The sequence below is a fragment of the Dermacentor andersoni genome, chromosome 1 (assembly GCF_023375885.2).
Source record: "Dermacentor andersoni chromosome 1, qqDerAnde1_hic_scaffold, whole genome shotgun sequence".
NCBI lineage: Eukaryota > Metazoa > Arthropoda > Arachnida > Ixodida > Ixodidae > Dermacentor > Dermacentor andersoni.
Genome location: NC_092814.1, coordinates 385,594,325 through 385,612,575, shown reverse-complemented (window position 1 = coordinate 385,612,575; position 18,251 = coordinate 385,594,325). Strand labels below are relative to the sequence as shown.

At 46.2% G+C, this 18,251-nt stretch overlaps 5 non-coding genes across 5 annotated transcripts; all 5 read right to left on the bottom strand.

The window, feature by feature from the left end:
* Positions 1-10,884: 10,884 nt before the first annotated feature.
* TRNAR-CCU (transfer RNA arginine (anticodon CCU)) lies at positions 10,885-10,957 on the bottom strand. Its single transcript has one exon. It is a non-coding gene; the product is annotated as a tRNA-Arg (tRNA).
* Positions 10,958-16,772: 5,815 nt separating this feature from the next.
* Positions 16,773-16,845, bottom strand: TRNAR-CCU (transfer RNA arginine (anticodon CCU)). The gene has a single exon. It is a non-coding gene; the product is annotated as a tRNA-Arg (tRNA).
* Positions 16,846-16,999: 154 nt separating this feature from the next.
* On the bottom strand, positions 17,000-17,072 carry TRNAR-CCU (transfer RNA arginine (anticodon CCU)). The gene has a single exon. It is a non-coding gene; the product is annotated as a tRNA-Arg (tRNA).
* Positions 17,073-17,223: 151 nt separating this feature from the next.
* On the bottom strand, positions 17,224-17,296 carry TRNAR-CCU (transfer RNA arginine (anticodon CCU)). Its single transcript has one exon. It is a non-coding gene; the product is annotated as a tRNA-Arg (tRNA).
* A 153-nt stretch (positions 17,297-17,449) lies between these two features.
* On the bottom strand, positions 17,450-17,522 carry TRNAR-CCU (transfer RNA arginine (anticodon CCU)). The gene has a single exon. It is a non-coding gene; the product is annotated as a tRNA-Arg (tRNA).
* Positions 17,523-18,251: the final 729 nt, after the last annotated feature.

Genomic DNA, 18,251 nt, shown 5'->3' with positions numbered 1-18,251 from the left:
GTCATGGTAACTTCAAGTGGTATCGGGCTCACTTCTGCAACAGAGATGTCGTTTGCCCCTTGAGGGCTTTCGTCATCAGGGCCAATAATTTCGTAGGCATTGTCTCCTGCATCGAAGAACCAATAAGAACAGCCTGAATTAATAAACATAGCTCTAAAAAGTACGGACATCAAGACTTAACCACAAGCTTTGCACGTCCGTGACCGGGCTTAATGAATAGTACTTGCAGGAGGAGTTACACAATTGTGTGTGTATATTACAGTAAAGCCTTATTAAAAGAGATACTCAAGAGGCACGAGAAACATGTCTCTCGAAACCAAAAATTTTAAAACACTGAGGAGCCAGACTAGATCACTTTATTATGCATCATCACTAATGTATGTTTAGATATATCTGAAGGAATAATTGCTCAGGGTGGCTTAAAGGGCCCCTAAACCACTTCTCGACATTTTTTTGAACATTTCAAGTAAACATGCGTATCGAAATCAGAATGCCGTCACAATCGACGAAGCCAAACGACCCCGTGCACATCTCTGGACCTATCCTGCACCGCCCAGTTTGTCCTGACGTCACCAGGCTGTCTCTGATGATGTCACCAGTTTCCGGTGCTGTCGATTGGTCGAACGAAAGTGTACGACTGCCGGCAAGGCCTGCAAGCAAATACACACACTCCTTCTTCCTCGTCGCGTTGCTCGCGATGCCATTGTGGGCGGACAATGGGGGCAAAGAACAGAAACGCCAACAGAAGGGTCTCCCTATGAGGCTCTCCAACACGAGTCACCATACAGTTCCATTGTATTGGCGAGGTCATTAGCGCCACCCCTCGCAGGACGACGGGCCAGCGCGGCAGCAACAGAGCTCGTTGGTGATGGCCTGTCCCGTAACATTTGGAGGTGTACTAGGCGACGAAATGCGATACTGTCCAGATGGCGTGTACCAGATGAAAGAGTAAAATGAGTGGGGATTACTTTTCGATAATAAAACACACATAGCTCCCCTATTACTGTACCGCTTCAAAAAATTCTCGTGGCTACCTGTTCGTTGCCTTATCGTGTACAACTGCAACACCGCAACTAAATTTCAATCTCGGTGATTTAGGGGCCCTTTAAAGAACATTCACAGCTTTTTAGTGACTGTAGATTGTGTTAGCTTCCTTCCCAACTTCTGGAATTTAAACACTTCAATTTGCAAGCCTTGTTGCTCACAGTACCTTTGAGGTGCTCTTAGACGCTCGTCAGCTTCAACTGCCGACACTTTCTGCCCTGCACTGTCCTCATTGCCCTCCTATTCGAGTTCATGCTAAAAGAGACATGCGCAACTGACTTGTGTGAGGATTGCGTGACCTTTACGGCCTTTGGAGCACACAAGGTGCACGAAGTGAATGTGTCTGGGTTCTGTCCCTTCGAAGTAGTGAATACCTTTAAAGTCATCCTTAGTATCAAAGGTGTCTCTTGTACACAGTATTGTTAAAGTGGCAAACATCGGAAAACCAACCAAACCATTTTGAGATGTCTCTTACAACCAAGTGTATCTTGTAATGACATTCTACTGTACTGAATATTTTTCATCTATGGATCATCTGCATGTACATATAGTCACAAAGACATGTTGTGTGGAATGGCGAATCTGGAAACAGCTCGTACTCTTACTTTTTGTCCCTAACATAAGCAGCTGATAACAATATGATAAAAAAGCAGGCAATGAGGCTAGCATTGAACATAATCCTTCAGCTCTAAACAGTTTTTGGGCCCACATCATTCCCTCATATGACATAAGGAAACAACTTGATTGCAGCAATGGCTGCATGTGATCTCAGTTGATTGAAACAAACTATACGTAAGGTTGTCCTGTATGTAATTTTATCAGAGTGCTTTTTAGATGTCCTGCTGGCGATCCTGGCTGCATGATGCATGATGAGTGGAAAAGAAAGGAATGATGCCAAAAAGCATGATTCCTTTCTTTTCCACTCCACTCTTTTTTCTGGTTTTCTCCCCTTTTCCTTCTCCCTTGTGTAAAATAGCACACCTGAAGTATCAAATCTGTTGAACTAACGTGTGTATCAAACCTGTCAACATGCGCGCTTCTCTGTGGTCTGTGTTGTATTTTTGCGCTGTACAAGTCAATTCAAGTTGAAAGATGGAACGCCCCTGCCTTTAGTTTAATTGTATGTATATATATATATATATATATATATATATATATATGTATGTATGTATATATATATATATATATATATATGTGTGTCCCTCTCATGTTTTGAAATATATGTACATTCAGGAGTGCCTGCATGCTCTTCTCCCCTGCTCCAGTGACGCAAAGGAGAGCCTGTTTATGTACCATAGTAAAGCATTCAAAGGTTTTCGCTCTGCCCATTACATCCCTTATCATACAGATCTGTCACAATACAGAGTAGCAGTGGTCCATAATATTAGCCCATCCCAACATAACTATAGATTAGCACATACCGACATGCTGCGAAACAGCTGTTGCAAAGCCGCTGGTGCTGGCAATTTCCGCAGCACTGCAGTGGTACAGCCGAGTTTCACCTGTATAGTGACAAATGCATATGCATGTTAACAACTTAGTAGTTGCTGATGGTTTGATAAACTTTACACTACACAATAAAGTAATCTAGACAACTTTGTTGGAACAAATGCACATAATTACGACACCATTTAAACACTAACATGATTAACTGCCCCCAATCTCTCACTCACTAAGGGATAATACTACTGAAATATCGGTGGAGAGCTCAGATTAACACAGCCCATAAAGGACAAGCTTTCCTTGAGGAAAACAGCTAAAACAATGATTAGTTTTCTAGATCATTTTATGTGGTAGCTTTGATTTAATTGTCATGCAGTACTATAAAATATGAAGTGCCGCATTTCTAGCAGCAGAAGGCGTCGTCAGCCTCATGGTACAACTGATTTTTGCACTGTTTGTGTCAGTGAGCCGACACATACAAAGAAAACCAAATTCACACAAACATATACAGTGCCAAGTGCACTTCTTCTGAAAACACAGCCACCAGTTCCAATGGTGCTGAAAGGAAAGGTTATATATAGTGCGAGACTGCATGGAACTACCATTTATGACTAAGTGATTTATGACTAATGATCTGCTGATTGAAGAGGTAGTCACATGCTATTTCTAGTTTCTTTTAGAAGCATTACTAAAGGATAAATTAAAATCTATTCACAAGTCACGAATATCACGCATCCACAGCTTGGCTCAATAACTTGTGAGAAAAAGACATGTTTACCTAGAATAGCAGCCTTTTTTCCTGCTGCAAAACTTTCCTTAGAATTAATGAAATAACTTCTCAGCGTCATAATATATTGCGTTTCTCGCAACTACTTGCCGGCAGTGGCGAGTTAGTGTTTATATCCGACTCATTGGGCAACAATACTGCCAAGCACAAATGCTTCACGAACACGAGAACACGTCCCTCGCAGAGAATAGCAACCATATATGCCTCTGTGAGACATGATCGCACCTTTGTGGTCAAAATGTACATTAGAACGACATCACCATCTCATTAAAAAAAAGCCTCAGTACAAGGCAGCAGCCAACTCTATAATGTGAAATTGCAACTGATGTCCACTTACTGGTGGCCTGTGTTTGAGTCACTTCTGGCAGTTGACTGGCTGCTGAGAAATGCACGTCCTGGGTTGTCCCTACAAAACATACAGGGTTATGTCAAATGTTGAAAATATATATACGCCGGCATTTCATAAGTCGCAAAACAAACGAGTAAACTAATAAACAAATGTAATTTAAACAGAGTACACATCATAAGATAGGCTGTCAACTGGTAGTGCATTATGCGAAAAACCTAATGCATAGGAAAGACTATATGTATACACACGAAGCTGACACACAATCTAATTCGCTCTATGTTTTTCCGTGCAATATAATATATTCAAATTATTATGTCTCGTGGTTAGAGAAAAATGAGTGTAAGTTGCGCACTAAATTAGGTACCCTGGAAAGCTTTTATTCAAGATGCACCTGTGCGCGCTTCAAATGAGTAGCGTTGTAAAATTTACGCACATGGCATTTAACATAGTTGCTGAACACGGATTTCCTTTGCCCTGTGTCGTGTGCAGTGAGCTACATATATTTGCCCCCCCCCCCCCCCTTTTTTGTACTAGCCATACTGCGTGCCACTGCACCTATACGCACGTCAGTAAACCTTACGACACAGAAATAAAAAAAAAGAAGCACGAATCACCCATGCCTGCATGTTGTACTGGGCCTAACCTAACCAAGCGTGGGCTGTTGCTTTTTATAGTAAACACAGGCACCGTGCTCATTGCAAGTATGTATCATGTTACTAAGCAAATATGCAATTTCATTGTACCACTATTTTTTTTTTTTTCACGTGGATGTACCTGTTGAGAGGCAAGACAAAAAGCAGTCACTTCTCAGAACTAATCAGCTTTTTTAAACACATTTCTAACTTTTCAATTACACTTGCTGCTATGTGTTTGTCTCCAGAGAGCATACTTGATTTGACTTTCCAATCAGAGACATTACATAAATATACCATGTTAAGATGACTGCTTAGAGCACGTGAGAATTTTCATCTTGGTGTAACATACTGTATCTTGATTTTGTTGACATTTGGTCGAATGGTACACCCAATACACTCACATACTAGTTTTTGTGTCCAAATTCCATGCCAATGTATTTTGATTTCTTGGCATTCGCTCCTCTGCACTACGTGAAGTCGCGCTGTACTGGCTCTTTCACATCCTCGTGTCCTTGCAGCTGCCTTCTTGCGTTATATAAAGCGGGTGCCTGAAAAATATCGTGTGCAAGAGTCAACACAAGGGCATGGTGCAAAACAACATCAAGACAGTCAAGGCCATGGCAATAAAAGAAAGTCTTAGCTCTTAGTCTTCCTAGTGAAATGCATACAAAACATCCAAATGACTGCAACAGTCAACTGCTCTACTAACTTCAATTTTTAGATTTAAACAAAAAAACAAATAACCAACAGTTCATCCTTGTTTGTCACCAATGTTAGAATACTCCTGCTAATAAATAGAATATTGGTTATTTTCAGACATCATAGGTCTGTCGTAAGCCTGGTGTATCGCAAACACCACTTGTGACACATCCTAAGCACGGGCCCAGCGTGCCCCCCGCAACATCCCTGGTTGTGCCACTGCTGAACCCATATTTGAGGATCATAGCTGCAAACGTGATGCTCAGTAGGCATGAAAGTGTTGTCCTTCAGTTCAATGGATATATAGATGTGCCTATAAAAAAAGGGCAACAAGGCTTGTTATATCAAGCTTATCCACATTTCAATACTAACAAGTTCACTGCGGCTTGCATCTAAGCTTACTAAAAGGCATGAACTTATTTTCATTTATGAGGTGCGCAATGGAGTTCATTTTTGACAGACTCGACTACTGCTGCAGTTTGAAATCTAGCATTTTAGATTCTTGAAGGCATGTAAAAGTTGCAGTTAAACCGCAGTTATTAGTTTATTAGACCAACTTATTGTTCTGTGTACGCCAGACGACTGGTAACACGGAACTAAAGCAACATTTTATTTTGATATTTTATTTCTCTACTAAAAATATTCAAGCGATAAACACATTTTGATCTGCCATGCAGTAGCAAAATGCACCCATGACGCTTGTAACCCCCAGAGGAAGGCTGATTTAGCTGTTCATATGACATAACTCTGACACGCCAACTCATATTAGCAAATGCACAGGCATGTCCAAAAGAATAAGCGTACGCGAAGTGCCCCTGCAATTGTAATTCCACACAGCAGCCGTTATATTCGATGCCGATGCATAACTAGCTGCTCGACAATTCACCGAGTTCGTAGACATAAGCATCCTTTCAGTTTCGCATCGCGCTCGAAAACCGCAACAGGAGACAAAACCAGACCTATAATCACACCATTTCAATACATGAGCAAAAGCAGTTCAGTCTTAGAGATAAACACTGTGAGATCGATTTTGTGGGCGACGGCGACGAGCGACGGCTTCGAGCGACAAAACGAGGCGTCGCTTGAACAGATGGCTCGGTTCTGGAAATCTAGAAATCGTCGCTCGTCGCCCGGAAGTGCTATGAGCCACTAGCCAATAGCGCGAAGCCGGAACTGGATGTACATCGCTCAAATACTACCGATTGTCGCGCGGAACGAGCAGATGATTCAATTTTTATACATGCAAGGATAAGAACCTACTTCAATACCTCCGGAAATATTTTATGCTACTTTTTACAGTAAAATACATCAACGTAAATTACTAAAGCACGCGTCACGCGTGATTGCAGCCCCCATACCGGCAACACCGGGGAAGAGTCGCTCAATATCGTCGCTCGCACGGAGTACGACTTGTAGGCGACGAGCGAACGCGACAGCCATCTGCCGCGCACAAGATCGCTTATATGGCGTTTATACTTTTTTCAGCATAAAACATGGATTCCTCATGCGTTTTCAGTAAGTTCAAGATAACGCTCCCAATTGACCTCTTGCAGCATGCAGCTGAATGCCTGCGGTAAAGTTTCTAACTAGCACTGGTGCTGCACGTAACTTCAGTGGTCGCATATTCGCCCTGGGCGAGACACCGTCAAGCGCGCGGTTTATTTATAACAAAAGTATGCTGCGAGCCGAATGACGCCTTCTATTATGTGATTCCTTATTTCAACAGCGTTCCGTACACAGCAGACTGCCAAACTGAATAAACTGAAACACACAAAACGCACGCTAATCGCGCTCCGTATAGGCTCGGAATCACGGGCTGGTGAACGAACCATTTTAAGCGTCCTCTCGCCTGGCGTCTTACTGTACATACCATAGTTCGGGCAGCGTTTGCGATTTTCAAAGCTCTTACGGATAACGGCAAAGTGATAAAATCACATGCAGTTATCGCGACGACTGGCTGTTTCGATTGACATCGAGAGACACAGCGCGTATGCCTAGTCCGTTGTCAATCGCGTCGGCTAAGCGCAGCGACGACTTCCTGGCGATAGCATGTCATATACGGAGAATGTGAACCTAAGTTAGAATTCACTTACCGTGGAGGATTTCTTGTTATATCCAAGGCATGACGAACGACTGTCGCGTTTTCGCGGCGACGCGAGATGACTGACACACAATCTCCCATGGACGGACTTTGCTGCTGCTCGCTGGACCAGTGGCTGGCTGGACGGATCACCTTTCTCCGGTGCTGTGTTGTTCCGCGATCTTGAGCGCGCGCGCGCGTTGAGGCAACTCCGAGTGAAAACGTAGTGCGCTCGCTACGCGTTCCTTTGAACTGCGGCGGGATGGTCTCTTAGAAGCAAAACGATGTGCTCTTTGCTCAGCGTGCATGAGTGACACATTGCCATGTTCGGGGCCAGCCACCTACAGTTCAAGCAGAAGATTGCGCTAAGTTTTGTTCTCTATTGCCGCAAGAGTAGAACGGGCATTCTACTCTCTCTCTGAAGGGGAGAGTGAAAAGCACATTTTACTGTCCCCTTCGTGACAGAGTGAACAATGCATTTCACTCTCCTCGACATTTTGCGAGAGTAAAACAACTCTTTGAAGAGTAAATCAGCAGCTTCACTCCTGCGATACCCTTCCTAGTTTTTTGAGTGTAGGTCGAGCTGAAGAACTGCAACTCCGCCACCGGTGACGTCACAGCACTCGAGCACACAACGCATCTTATGGATGTTTGAAAAAATAGATCGCTCTTTGATGCCACAAGTTTGATGGTCTGCGACTATTTCCTTGATGACGCCTTGAAGCCTGCTAGCTAAAATCTTCATAAATATTTTATAATCGACGCTTGTTAGTGAAATCGGCTTGTAGGATGACACGAATCTGAGTTTGTCCATTGGATCGCTCTTCGGTATTAGAATGGTGTGCGTTTTTCCAAAAGAAGGTGGTAATGATTTCTTTTCGTATGCGTCATTAAGTACGTGTGCCAGCAAAGGCGCCAGCTCTCTTTTAAAAGCTTTATATAGACCCGCGATGAGTCCATCAGGTCCTGGTGATTTACCCAAGTTCAAATCGTCAATTGCCTTTTCGACTTCTCTCTCCATTATTTTTTCCTGTAATCGCTTTTTTACGTCATCACTCAAGCGTGGCATGCGATGTAGAAAACCTGCTTTAAAACCCTCAACATTCGCTTCCTGAAATGCGAAGCGCGACTGATAGTACTCACAGAAGGCACGCCGAATGCTATCACTGTCTTCAACGACATTCGCATTCACTAAAATCTGGTCGACATGGTTTCTTCCTCCATACGCCTTCTCTAAACCGAGCGCCCTTTTCGTGCGCGTCTCCCCTGCCGCTAGTGCATCTGCTCGTGCTCGCACGATGGCACCTTGATAGCGTTCCTTGTCAAACAGTTTTTGACGTTTTCCACATCGTCTTTGTACGCACCAGGCGCTCTGCACTCAAGCGTTAGCAGCTGCCCAAGCAGTGTTCTTAAACCCTTTCCGTTCATTTCCTCCTCGAATTTTTTACATCTGGATCTTTCTATCGCTTTGAGTTTAATCTTTTGTTTAAAACATTCCCACTTGTCGACGATTGTTCCCGCAGCATCACATTGAACTTCATTAACCGCATCCCGTACTACCTGTAAAAAGGGCTGGTCATTTAGTAACAAGGCATTCATTATCCACATATCCCAGGTAAATACATGTCTTCTTTTCATTATACCTATGTTACATTTCACCAGGCAGTGATCTGAAAACGACACTGGCACTACACAATAACCGTGGCATCTTGGAATTGTATCCAATGAAATGTACATTCGGTCCAAACGCGCAAGGCTGCTGCCCTGAAAACGTGTGAGAGTCACTTGACGCCCCCCTTCCAGACATTCAAAAACATCGAGATCATTTTCATTAATTAAGTTTGATAACACTGCACTGCTTCGGTCACGCACACCTGTATTATTGACTCTGTCTCCGGCACTTAACAAACAATTAAAGTCACCTAACAGCATCACGTGCATATTACAACATTCATATTGTGAAACGTTCAAAAAAAAAAAACGGACGCGCTCATCTACTGAATTCGGCGCATATACGCATATGACGCGGAACTCAGCATCACACATAACAATATCGCAAAGAACAATCCTTCCTGACTGACACGAAAAAATATTTTGAATCTGCAGTCCAGGCAGCTTTTTCACAAGAAGATCGCACCCTCCAGCCGTGCCTAACGCATGGCTAACCACCACAAAATACCTAGTCGTGAAACGTCGCACCATGCTCCCGGTCCCCTCCTCTCCTTCAACCTTAGTTTCCTGGACGGCTAGTACGTCTATGTCGTGGTCAGTGACCAATCGTAGGACCTGACTTTGCCTACGACTAGCCGCCAGCCCTCTCACGTTTAATGTGGCAATCCTAAGGGACGGTATTTGAGCCATCTTGATCTAAAAGAAAAGTAGGCCCGGAGCATGGTGCTTACCGCTCACGACTAGCCATCGGCTAGCCGCCTCCGGGACCTCCCGGCTTGTTGGTGTCCTTAGGCGTGGGCGCTTTGTCGACAGGCTTCTTTTCAGGCGGTATGTTGGGCTTTGGCTTGAATCCCATCCGCCTCCCACGAGGCGTCTTCGTCGGCGGTCCCTCGCTGGTGCTGGTTGCCCGATCCTCGCGGTCCTTCGTCTGGTCGTGGGTGCGCTTGACGGAAGCAGCAAGAGCCCCAGTACGGTCGTCGTCGGTGACGCCCTCGTCCTGCTGCATTGCGGTCGCGTCGTCAGGTGCGTCTTCACTGTCGCTTCCCGTCGCCTGCCCCTCAGTCGTAGCGACATGTTCCTCCCTACTCGGTTTCTGGGTAGCCTCAGCCGCCTTTACGTCTACCTCCAAAGTCGTCATCCCTCTAGTTGTCGCTGTCGACACCATGTCACCAGTTCCTTTAGCCGCGTCCTCCGCCTCGGCCACGTCCATCACGTGCTCTGCCGCCACGTCAATAGCTGGTGGGCCTGTCACAACGGCATAAGACTTGACGCAGTCAGCATCGACGTGGCCGAAACGTCTGCACCGGGAACAGCGGGGGACTCGGCACTCTCGGCGGACGTGACCCGTGGCGTGACAGCGTAGGCACTGCATCGGTCGACCAGGAACGACGACCAAGGCCAACTCACCGCCGACGCGGATCTAATGAGGAAGGTCCTCAACCTTCACGCTGCCCTTCAGTTTGAGGACGACGGTCCTGGTCGTTGAGGTCTTGGTCCCCATGCGTTCCACGCGCCACCACTCACGACTCACCTCCTCCACCTTGCCGAAAGCCGCGAACGCCATCCGGACGTCCTCGTCGGCAACGCCATACAGCAACCACTGAAGCCTAATCTTCACCTGCTGGTCCTGCGGGTCAACGATGACGCACCGTCGTCCCTTAACTTGTAGTTCCTTAAGGTCCAGCATCCTTATTGTGGCAGTCGCATCGCTGAGGGTCACTGCCCAGACGTGGTTGATGTGGTACGCCCCTATGCATACCACGTCAGGCAACAGTCCCGTCGGCAGTAGGGCGTGTCTAAAATCTTCGACCTTGTAAGGTCTGGCGCGAATATCACCGTGCTAAAAGATGGTGTTAATCACCACTTGTCCTTTCGGCAGTTGGGGCAAGATAAATGCATATTCCTTATGGTCACTTAGCCTGTTTCCGCGGCCAAAAGTGGCCGCTGTCGCTGCTCCACTGGAGCCCATGACTCTGCCGACCGCTCAGCTCGGCTGCCGGAAGCAGAATGAGACCACGAGGGCTAAACCTTTTTGGTAGGCATACTTTACTTACAACTGCGTGGTTGGCTGCAAATTCCGAGTTGCCACAAAAGGGAAACACATGCGGAGGAGTCTCGACATTTAACTCTGTACAGAGGAACATCTGCAAGGATAATGTTTCAAAAAGGAAACGCGTACCCTCGGCGGGACTCGAACCCGCAATCCCCGGTTTAGGAGACCGATGCCTTATCCGTTATGCCACGAGGGCTTTTTTTTTCTTTATTGCCTCCTTAGACATTACCACACAAAAAAAAAACGAATTCATATACACAGTGCACCCACATCACATCAGGTGGGATGGTCGCTAAAATTTCTTGAGGCACACCAGTTCATCAAGGACGCTTACCAAGTCTGGGGTTTCGCCTTGTGCACAATACACTTCTCGTAATAGTGACGTACTTTCAATGAAGTTCTCTCGCGCAGAGCACACATTCACATCAGCATGACGTACAGCCATTCTTGTCTTCCACAAACTGTGGAGGCCCAGCAACATGAACATGTCGAACGGTGACCCGTCATCACTTTCAACTGGAAGGAACCGAATTCCATAGGGGTTTATGGGGAGTTCTTTTTTAAGAGTGGGCTACAAGATGTCCCAGTGAAAGACAGCGTCCCAACACTCAATGAAGGCATGTTCAATTGTTTCAGGCTTTTTACACAGCAGGCAATTGGTAGTCCAGGGCACGAATATTCCTTTCTGTTCTAGCCATACTTTAACGGGGAGGGTGTTCGTGTGTAGGTGGAAAAAGAAAGTTTTCGCAGCAGGTCTTGCAGGCATCCTTTTGACTCGTTTCAGCACATCTTTTCCTGGGCCTCCACAGTGAACACTCCTATACAGTGGGATAGGTAGCATGCTGTCAACTAAATCTGCGTACAGTTTCTTTCTTCTCACTGAGCACAAATACTCCAGCGAAAAACGTGCGCAGAGTATTCTAAAAGATGCAACGACTTCACGATAGTAACCAGTCGCTCTTCTACTGATAACACTAGATGTGAACACAACAAATTTATTATTTATTTTTATTTATTTATTTATGATACCCTCAGGGCCAAAGGCATTACAGAGGGGAGTGGTGTTAATATACAAGTAAAACGTACAAGAAAAATACAATATTCGCTCATTATACAATGTTAGCTATATCATTGGAAAAAGTACGTAAAATATTAGCACAATAACATGAAAAAAACCTTATTTATACATAGTTGTCTAGAAGATTTCGGAAGTGATGGTTATCAATGATAGATACAGCATCAGAAGGAAGGTGATTCCAATCGCGACTAGTCCTGGGCAAAAAGGAGTGAAAGAAATGCTTAGTGTTGCAAATGTCAATACCAACTTTGTGGCTGTGATCGATGCGATGGGATCGGTAATGAGGCCTAGAGATAAATTGGTCGCGCAAAACAGGTTGATGGTACAACTTATGAAAAAGAGTTAGTCTGGAAATTGGGCGGCGCGCAGACAGGGATGGGAGAGCAAGATTATACTTCATGGCAGTAATACTAGCAGTTCTATTGTAGTTGCACAAAATAAACCTAACGGAGTTATTTTGAAAAAGTTCTAGTGCCGTTACAAGCTTGTCCTGACTTGGATCCCATATCGAGCATGCGTATTCCAGCTTGGAACGTATTAGTGTTTTATACAGCAATTTATATACAATGTATACAGTCAAATTTTACATACAATCAAAATTTATATACAATTTTATACAGCAAATTCAGGCAGTTCTGTTGCCATTTTTGCCTGAATGACTGTACGGCGAAAAACATTTCTTTCGTCTCGCAGGAAGATGAACCGCGATACGATCTGTCTAATGAACAAGTGTGAGAGCCCAAGGCCCCCATTTCGAACTGTGCGAAAAAGATTTGTTTGGCTGGATCGCTCCCAAGAGGAGTTCCAGATGAAGATAGCAAACACTCGATGTATTTTTTGAACGTTTACACGGGACATGAACATTACTTGCAGTACGTACCAAACATTGGCAATCAAAAAAACATTGCAAGCTGAAGCACGTGCAAATACTGACAATCCCCGGCCCTGCCATCCTTTTATCTTTTCTTTCATTGATTCTATTTGTCCGGTCCACAACTGCGTCGAGTCCCGACAGTGCTCAAGGGGCACTCCTAGATACAGTGAAGGCACTGTAGTCCACTGCATACCGGCGAATTTTGTGGGTGTCGCGTCCCAGCTTCCATGCCATATCCCAACACTTTGTTCGAAGTTTATCTGGGCACCAGTGTACCTACAAAAGGATCTTGCAAGGCGGACAGCCTCGACCACGCTTTGCCTGTCTTCACAAAAGACGGCGACGTCATCTGCATAAGCTAGCATTTTAACTTCTGCGGCGTGCAGCCTAAAACCACGAATGTTTTCATCCCGTATGACTGCCATACAAAAGGGTTCGAGGTACAGGGCAAAAAGCAAAGGACACAAGGGACAGCCTTGCCGTACAGACGAGCGGACTGGCACCCGCGAACTAAGGCACTTATTAACTATAAGCTGCGTGTAACAGTCTTCATAAGCCATTTTAACGCCGTCTACAATGATGCTCCCAACATTACAGTACTGCAGTATAGCGAAAAGCACCTGATGTGACACCCGGTCGAACGCCTTCGCAAGGTCTAGCTGCAACATTGCCACCCGACCCCCAATGGCATCACAACATTCGAGCACATTCCTTGGAATGTGGGTGTTCGTGAAAATGGTGCGGCCTTTACTGCCACACGTCTGTCGTGGCCCTACAAGCTGCTGAATCAGGCTTTGAAACCGTCGAGCCAGTACTTTCATAAATATTTTGTAATCTGTGTTGGTCAGACTTATCGGTTTGTATGAACCTAGTGAAAGGAGCTTTTCCCGGTCATCTGCTTTCGGAATTAATACTATGTGTGAAGTCCGGAATGAGGGTGGTACTTGTTTAAATTCATACGCCTCTGAGAGTAGTCGGTGCAATATACACGCAAACTCCTGACTGAATGCCTTGTAAAAAGCGGCGCCTAAGCCGTCCGGCCCTGGCGATTTGCCTGACGGCAGCTCTTCTATCGCCCTTTCGATCTCGGACACAGCTATTGGTCTCTCAAGACTTTCTCTAACGTCGTCATCCAACCTTGGCATTTCGCTCATGAATTCACTCTCGAAGACCAGTCCAGAACGTCACATTGCCGAACAATTCGCGATAGTGCTCCACAAAAGCTTTCTCGATCGACGAAGCGTCTGACGTCACCTCGCTTTGAAGACGTATCTGTTGGATCTCATTTCTTGACGCGTGACGCTTTTCATCGCTCATTGCCCGTTTGTTTCGCATCTCACCCATCCATAGGCGTTCGGTTCTAGCGTGTATAACTGCTGCTTTGCATCGCTCGGCATCGATAACTTCAAGCTCATGTCTTACTTTCTTTACGTTTTCAGCTAATTGATCGTGATCAGCATTTTGTACGCTTGACAGACATTCTAGCTGTCTTTGCAGCTCTCTTTGTTTCTGTAATTTATCGTGCTGAAGGCTGCTTCCTCTTTCTATTGCAATGAACTTAACTTGAATCTTAAATTCCTCCCATGTTGCAATAAAATATTCATCCTCATTTGTCATCAACTCTGTTATCTCTTCCTTAACTCTGCGCACAAATGGTTCATCAACAAGCAGCTTTTCGTTGAATTTCCACATGTTCCAGTTGAATCGTGTTCTTTTGACTTTTTCCCCAATCGAGAAGCTTAGAAAGCTATCGTCCGTGAACGATTGCGGTGCGACGTTATAACTGTTACAAAGGGTGATCAAGTCGTCAGAAACAGTCACTCTGTCCAGCCTTGCTAGGCTATTTCGCTGAATGTGCATGTACTGCGGAATCATACCATCAGTGAGGATTCGGCTAACATCTTCGAAGTTGTGTTCTTCAGTTAGTCTGCTCAAAAGGAGAGCACTTTTATCGCGAACCCTTTCCCTTTTTAGTCGGTCTTCCGGAGAACACACACAGTTAAAATCACCAAGAAATATGACGAAGCGATCACACTTTAGATATTGCTCGATACATTCAAAAAACAAAGTTCGATCATTCACATTGTTTGGGGCATAAACGCATACGAGCCGCCACAAATCGTGAGGAAAAGCAAAATCTACAATAAGCAAGCGACCAGTTTCACAAACAGTTACACTTTCTTCAATAATACCAGCACTCTTCCGTATTAACAACGCACATCCGCCTGATGTGCCATTCGCATGGCACATGCACACATTGTAATTCGCCGTGAAAGGCGTCACCATGCGATCGGTGTGCTCTTGGATTTGGACCTTAGTTTCTTGTAAGGTAACTACATCGAGTTCCTGCTCGATACACAGGTGGCTAAGTTGATATTGCCTTCTGCACGCTCCATGGCCTCGAACATTTGAAGTGGCAACTCTCAATGCTCTCTCTAGTTTCACCGCCGTTTATATGCCAAAGCGAGCCGATCGCACGGTGCCGCTGAAAAACAAGCGATCCGGACACACTGTAGAAAGAAAAGCATGCATAACTTTTCCACTGAAAACCGCTCGATCCACACGCGTACCTTTAGAGCGTACGCGAAGGCTGATTCCGAAAAGGCAGCCATCTCTTCATGACGTTAGTCCGGGCGCCCCAGTAGGCGTCAGGTGCTACTTAGGCGCTTTTGCCGCAGGCCGTCTGTCCGGCGGGATGTTTGGTTTCAGGCGCACGGGTACACGACGACCCGCCTGCGCTTTTGGCGGCGGCTCGTCTTTGGCCCCGTTGTCAAGGTTGCCGTCCAGGTTGCCGGTCGAGTCTCCCGCTCTTTTCATAGCCGCATTGCTTGCACTCGATTGTTCGACGTCCATCAAGGGTGTTGCCGGTCCGTGCTCCGTGGCGGCCACCTCGGCAGCGGCGGATTTTGCGGCCGATTCTTCTTTGCCCCCTTCGTCGGATGCCCTTTGCACTGCATCTTTGGGGTCGGTAGGTAGCATATTTGCCACCTTCGTGGATTTAGCAGCCGTCACAGAAGGTGTTGCAACTGTGTCCGACGGCGAAACAAGCACGTGGGAAGCCTCATCAACGTCAGCCTCGTCCATTAACAGGTCAGCCACGTCGTCTCGAAGCGCAGGTCCTGTGACGGATGCGTAAGTCTTAACACATTCCGTCTCCTCGTGACCGTAGCGACGGCATACGGCACATCTCGGGACGCGGCGGTCCCGTCGGACATGTCCCGTGTTTCGGCACTTCAGGCAAAGGGGTGCTCTGCCCGGTATAACAACTAGGGTCTGCTCACCAGCAACACGAAGTTCATGGGGCAGGTCTTCTACGGTCATACCCGTCTTCAGAACCAGGGACACTGCAGGTGTCACGATGCTTTATCTTGAACTCCGTGAACACGCCACTTTTCATACAAAACATCTGTAACCTTTCCGTACGGTAAGAGGGCTGCCCGTATATCCTCGTCCGACACGTTATGTAGCATCCAATGCAGCTTAAGCCGCACGGCCTCATTGGCTGGATCAATGACAATGCACCGATGTTCATTTACCTTGAGGTTCTTGGCGCTTGAAAGCCTCTTCGCGCCTTCGTCGCTCTTGAAAGTCACCGCCCAAACGTGGCTCATCTGATACGCCCCTAGGGCGATGACATCAGGAAGTAGGCCTAAGCTAGCCAGCGCATCTCGGAAGTGCTCCACGCGATACGGCCTGGCACGTACATCAGCATGAAGAAACACTGTATTTAAAACAATCCGACCTGTCGGCAGTTGAGGCAGCAAAACTTGATAATCCGGGTCTTCCGAAGCAAAATTCCTGGTACCGCGGCCCTGCTGGGCCGCTAAAGCCGCTCCTGCGGAACTCATGATCGGCACGTCCGCTCGCTAGCGCGGCAGAAAGCCGAATCCCCTTGGCCACGAGGGCTGCACCTTTTTGGTAGGCATACTTTACTTACAACTGCGTGGTTGGCTGCAAATTCCGAGTTGCCACAAAAGGAAAACAGGTGCGGAGGAGTCTCGACATTTAACTCTTTACAGGGGAACATTTGCAAGGAAAGTGTTTCAAAAAGGAAGCGCCTACCCTCGGCGGGACTCGAACCCGCAATCCCCGGTTTAGGAGACCGATGCCTTATCCGTTAGGCCACGAGGGCTACACTTTTTTTGGTAGGCATACTTTACATACAACTGCGTGGTTGGGTGCAAATTCCGAGTTGCCACAAAAGGAAAACAGATGTGGAGGAGTCTCGACATTTAACTCTTTACAGGGGAACATTTGCAAGGAAAGTGTTTCAAAAAGGAAGCGCCTACCCTCGGCGGGACTCGAACCCACAATCCCCGGTTTAGGAGACCGATGCCCTATCCGTTAGGCCACGAGGGCTACACCTTTTTGGTAGGCATACTTTACTTATAACTGCGTGGTCGGCTGCAAATTCCGAGTTCCCACAAAAGGAAAACAGATGCGGAGGAGTCTCGATATTGAGCCCTTTACAGGGGAACATTTGCAAGGAAAGTTTTAAAAAGGAAACGCGTACCCTCGGCGGGACTCGAACCCGCAATCCCCGGTTTAGGAGACCGATGCCTTATCCGTTAGGCCACGAGGGCTACACTTTTTTGGTAGCCATACTTTACTTACAACTGTGTGGTTGGCTGCAAATTCCGAGTTCCCACAAAAGGAAAACAGATGCGGAGGAGTCTCGACATTTACCTCTTTACAGGGGAACATTTGCAAGGAAAGTGTTTGAAAAAGGAAACGCCTACCCTCGGCGGGAGTCGAGCCCGCAATCCCCGGTTTAGGAGACCGATGCCTTCTCCGTTAGGCCACGAGGGCTACACTTTTTTTGGTAGGAACCCCAAATGAAAATGGCAAACTGCCGGTGTATTCTTTGTATGCTGACTCTTGATGCGCACAATCCTTGTAAAACATACCAAATTTTGGCCCAAAAACACATTACACACTGTTGCTCTTGTGAACATTGATAGTTCTCTCCTTCCCAGCCTTGCCATTTTCGCCTTAATTTCTTCGACCTCTCCTTGCCAGTAATATTTGGTGTCCTGGTGATCTTGCAGAGGTACCCCAAGGTACTTGGTAGGCATATTCGTCCACTGCATTTTTGCAAAAAGTGAAGGTGTGTCCTCCCATTGTCCATACCATATCCCAATCGACTTGCCCCGATTAATTACACTCCCTGTCATTTTACAATACTTTGTCACAACATTAACAGCATTGCTTACACTTTGCTTGTCATCACAAAAGACAGCGACGTCATCCGCGTATGCTAGCAATTTTACCTCACTGTAACCCACCCTAAAAACCCGGACATGGCTTTTTTTTATTATCTGTAGACACAGTGGCTCGAGATATAGGGCAAACAGTAGAGGCGATAAACCACATCCCTGTCTTACGGAAGACCTGACGGCAATGCTGGGAGAGAGTGTTCTATCAACGATTACCTTTGTAGAAACGTCCGCATAGCACATTCTGATCCCTTCTGTTAAGATTGTTCCCACATTCACGTGCTCCAAAACATTGAACAGAATTGTGTGTGTCACTCTATCA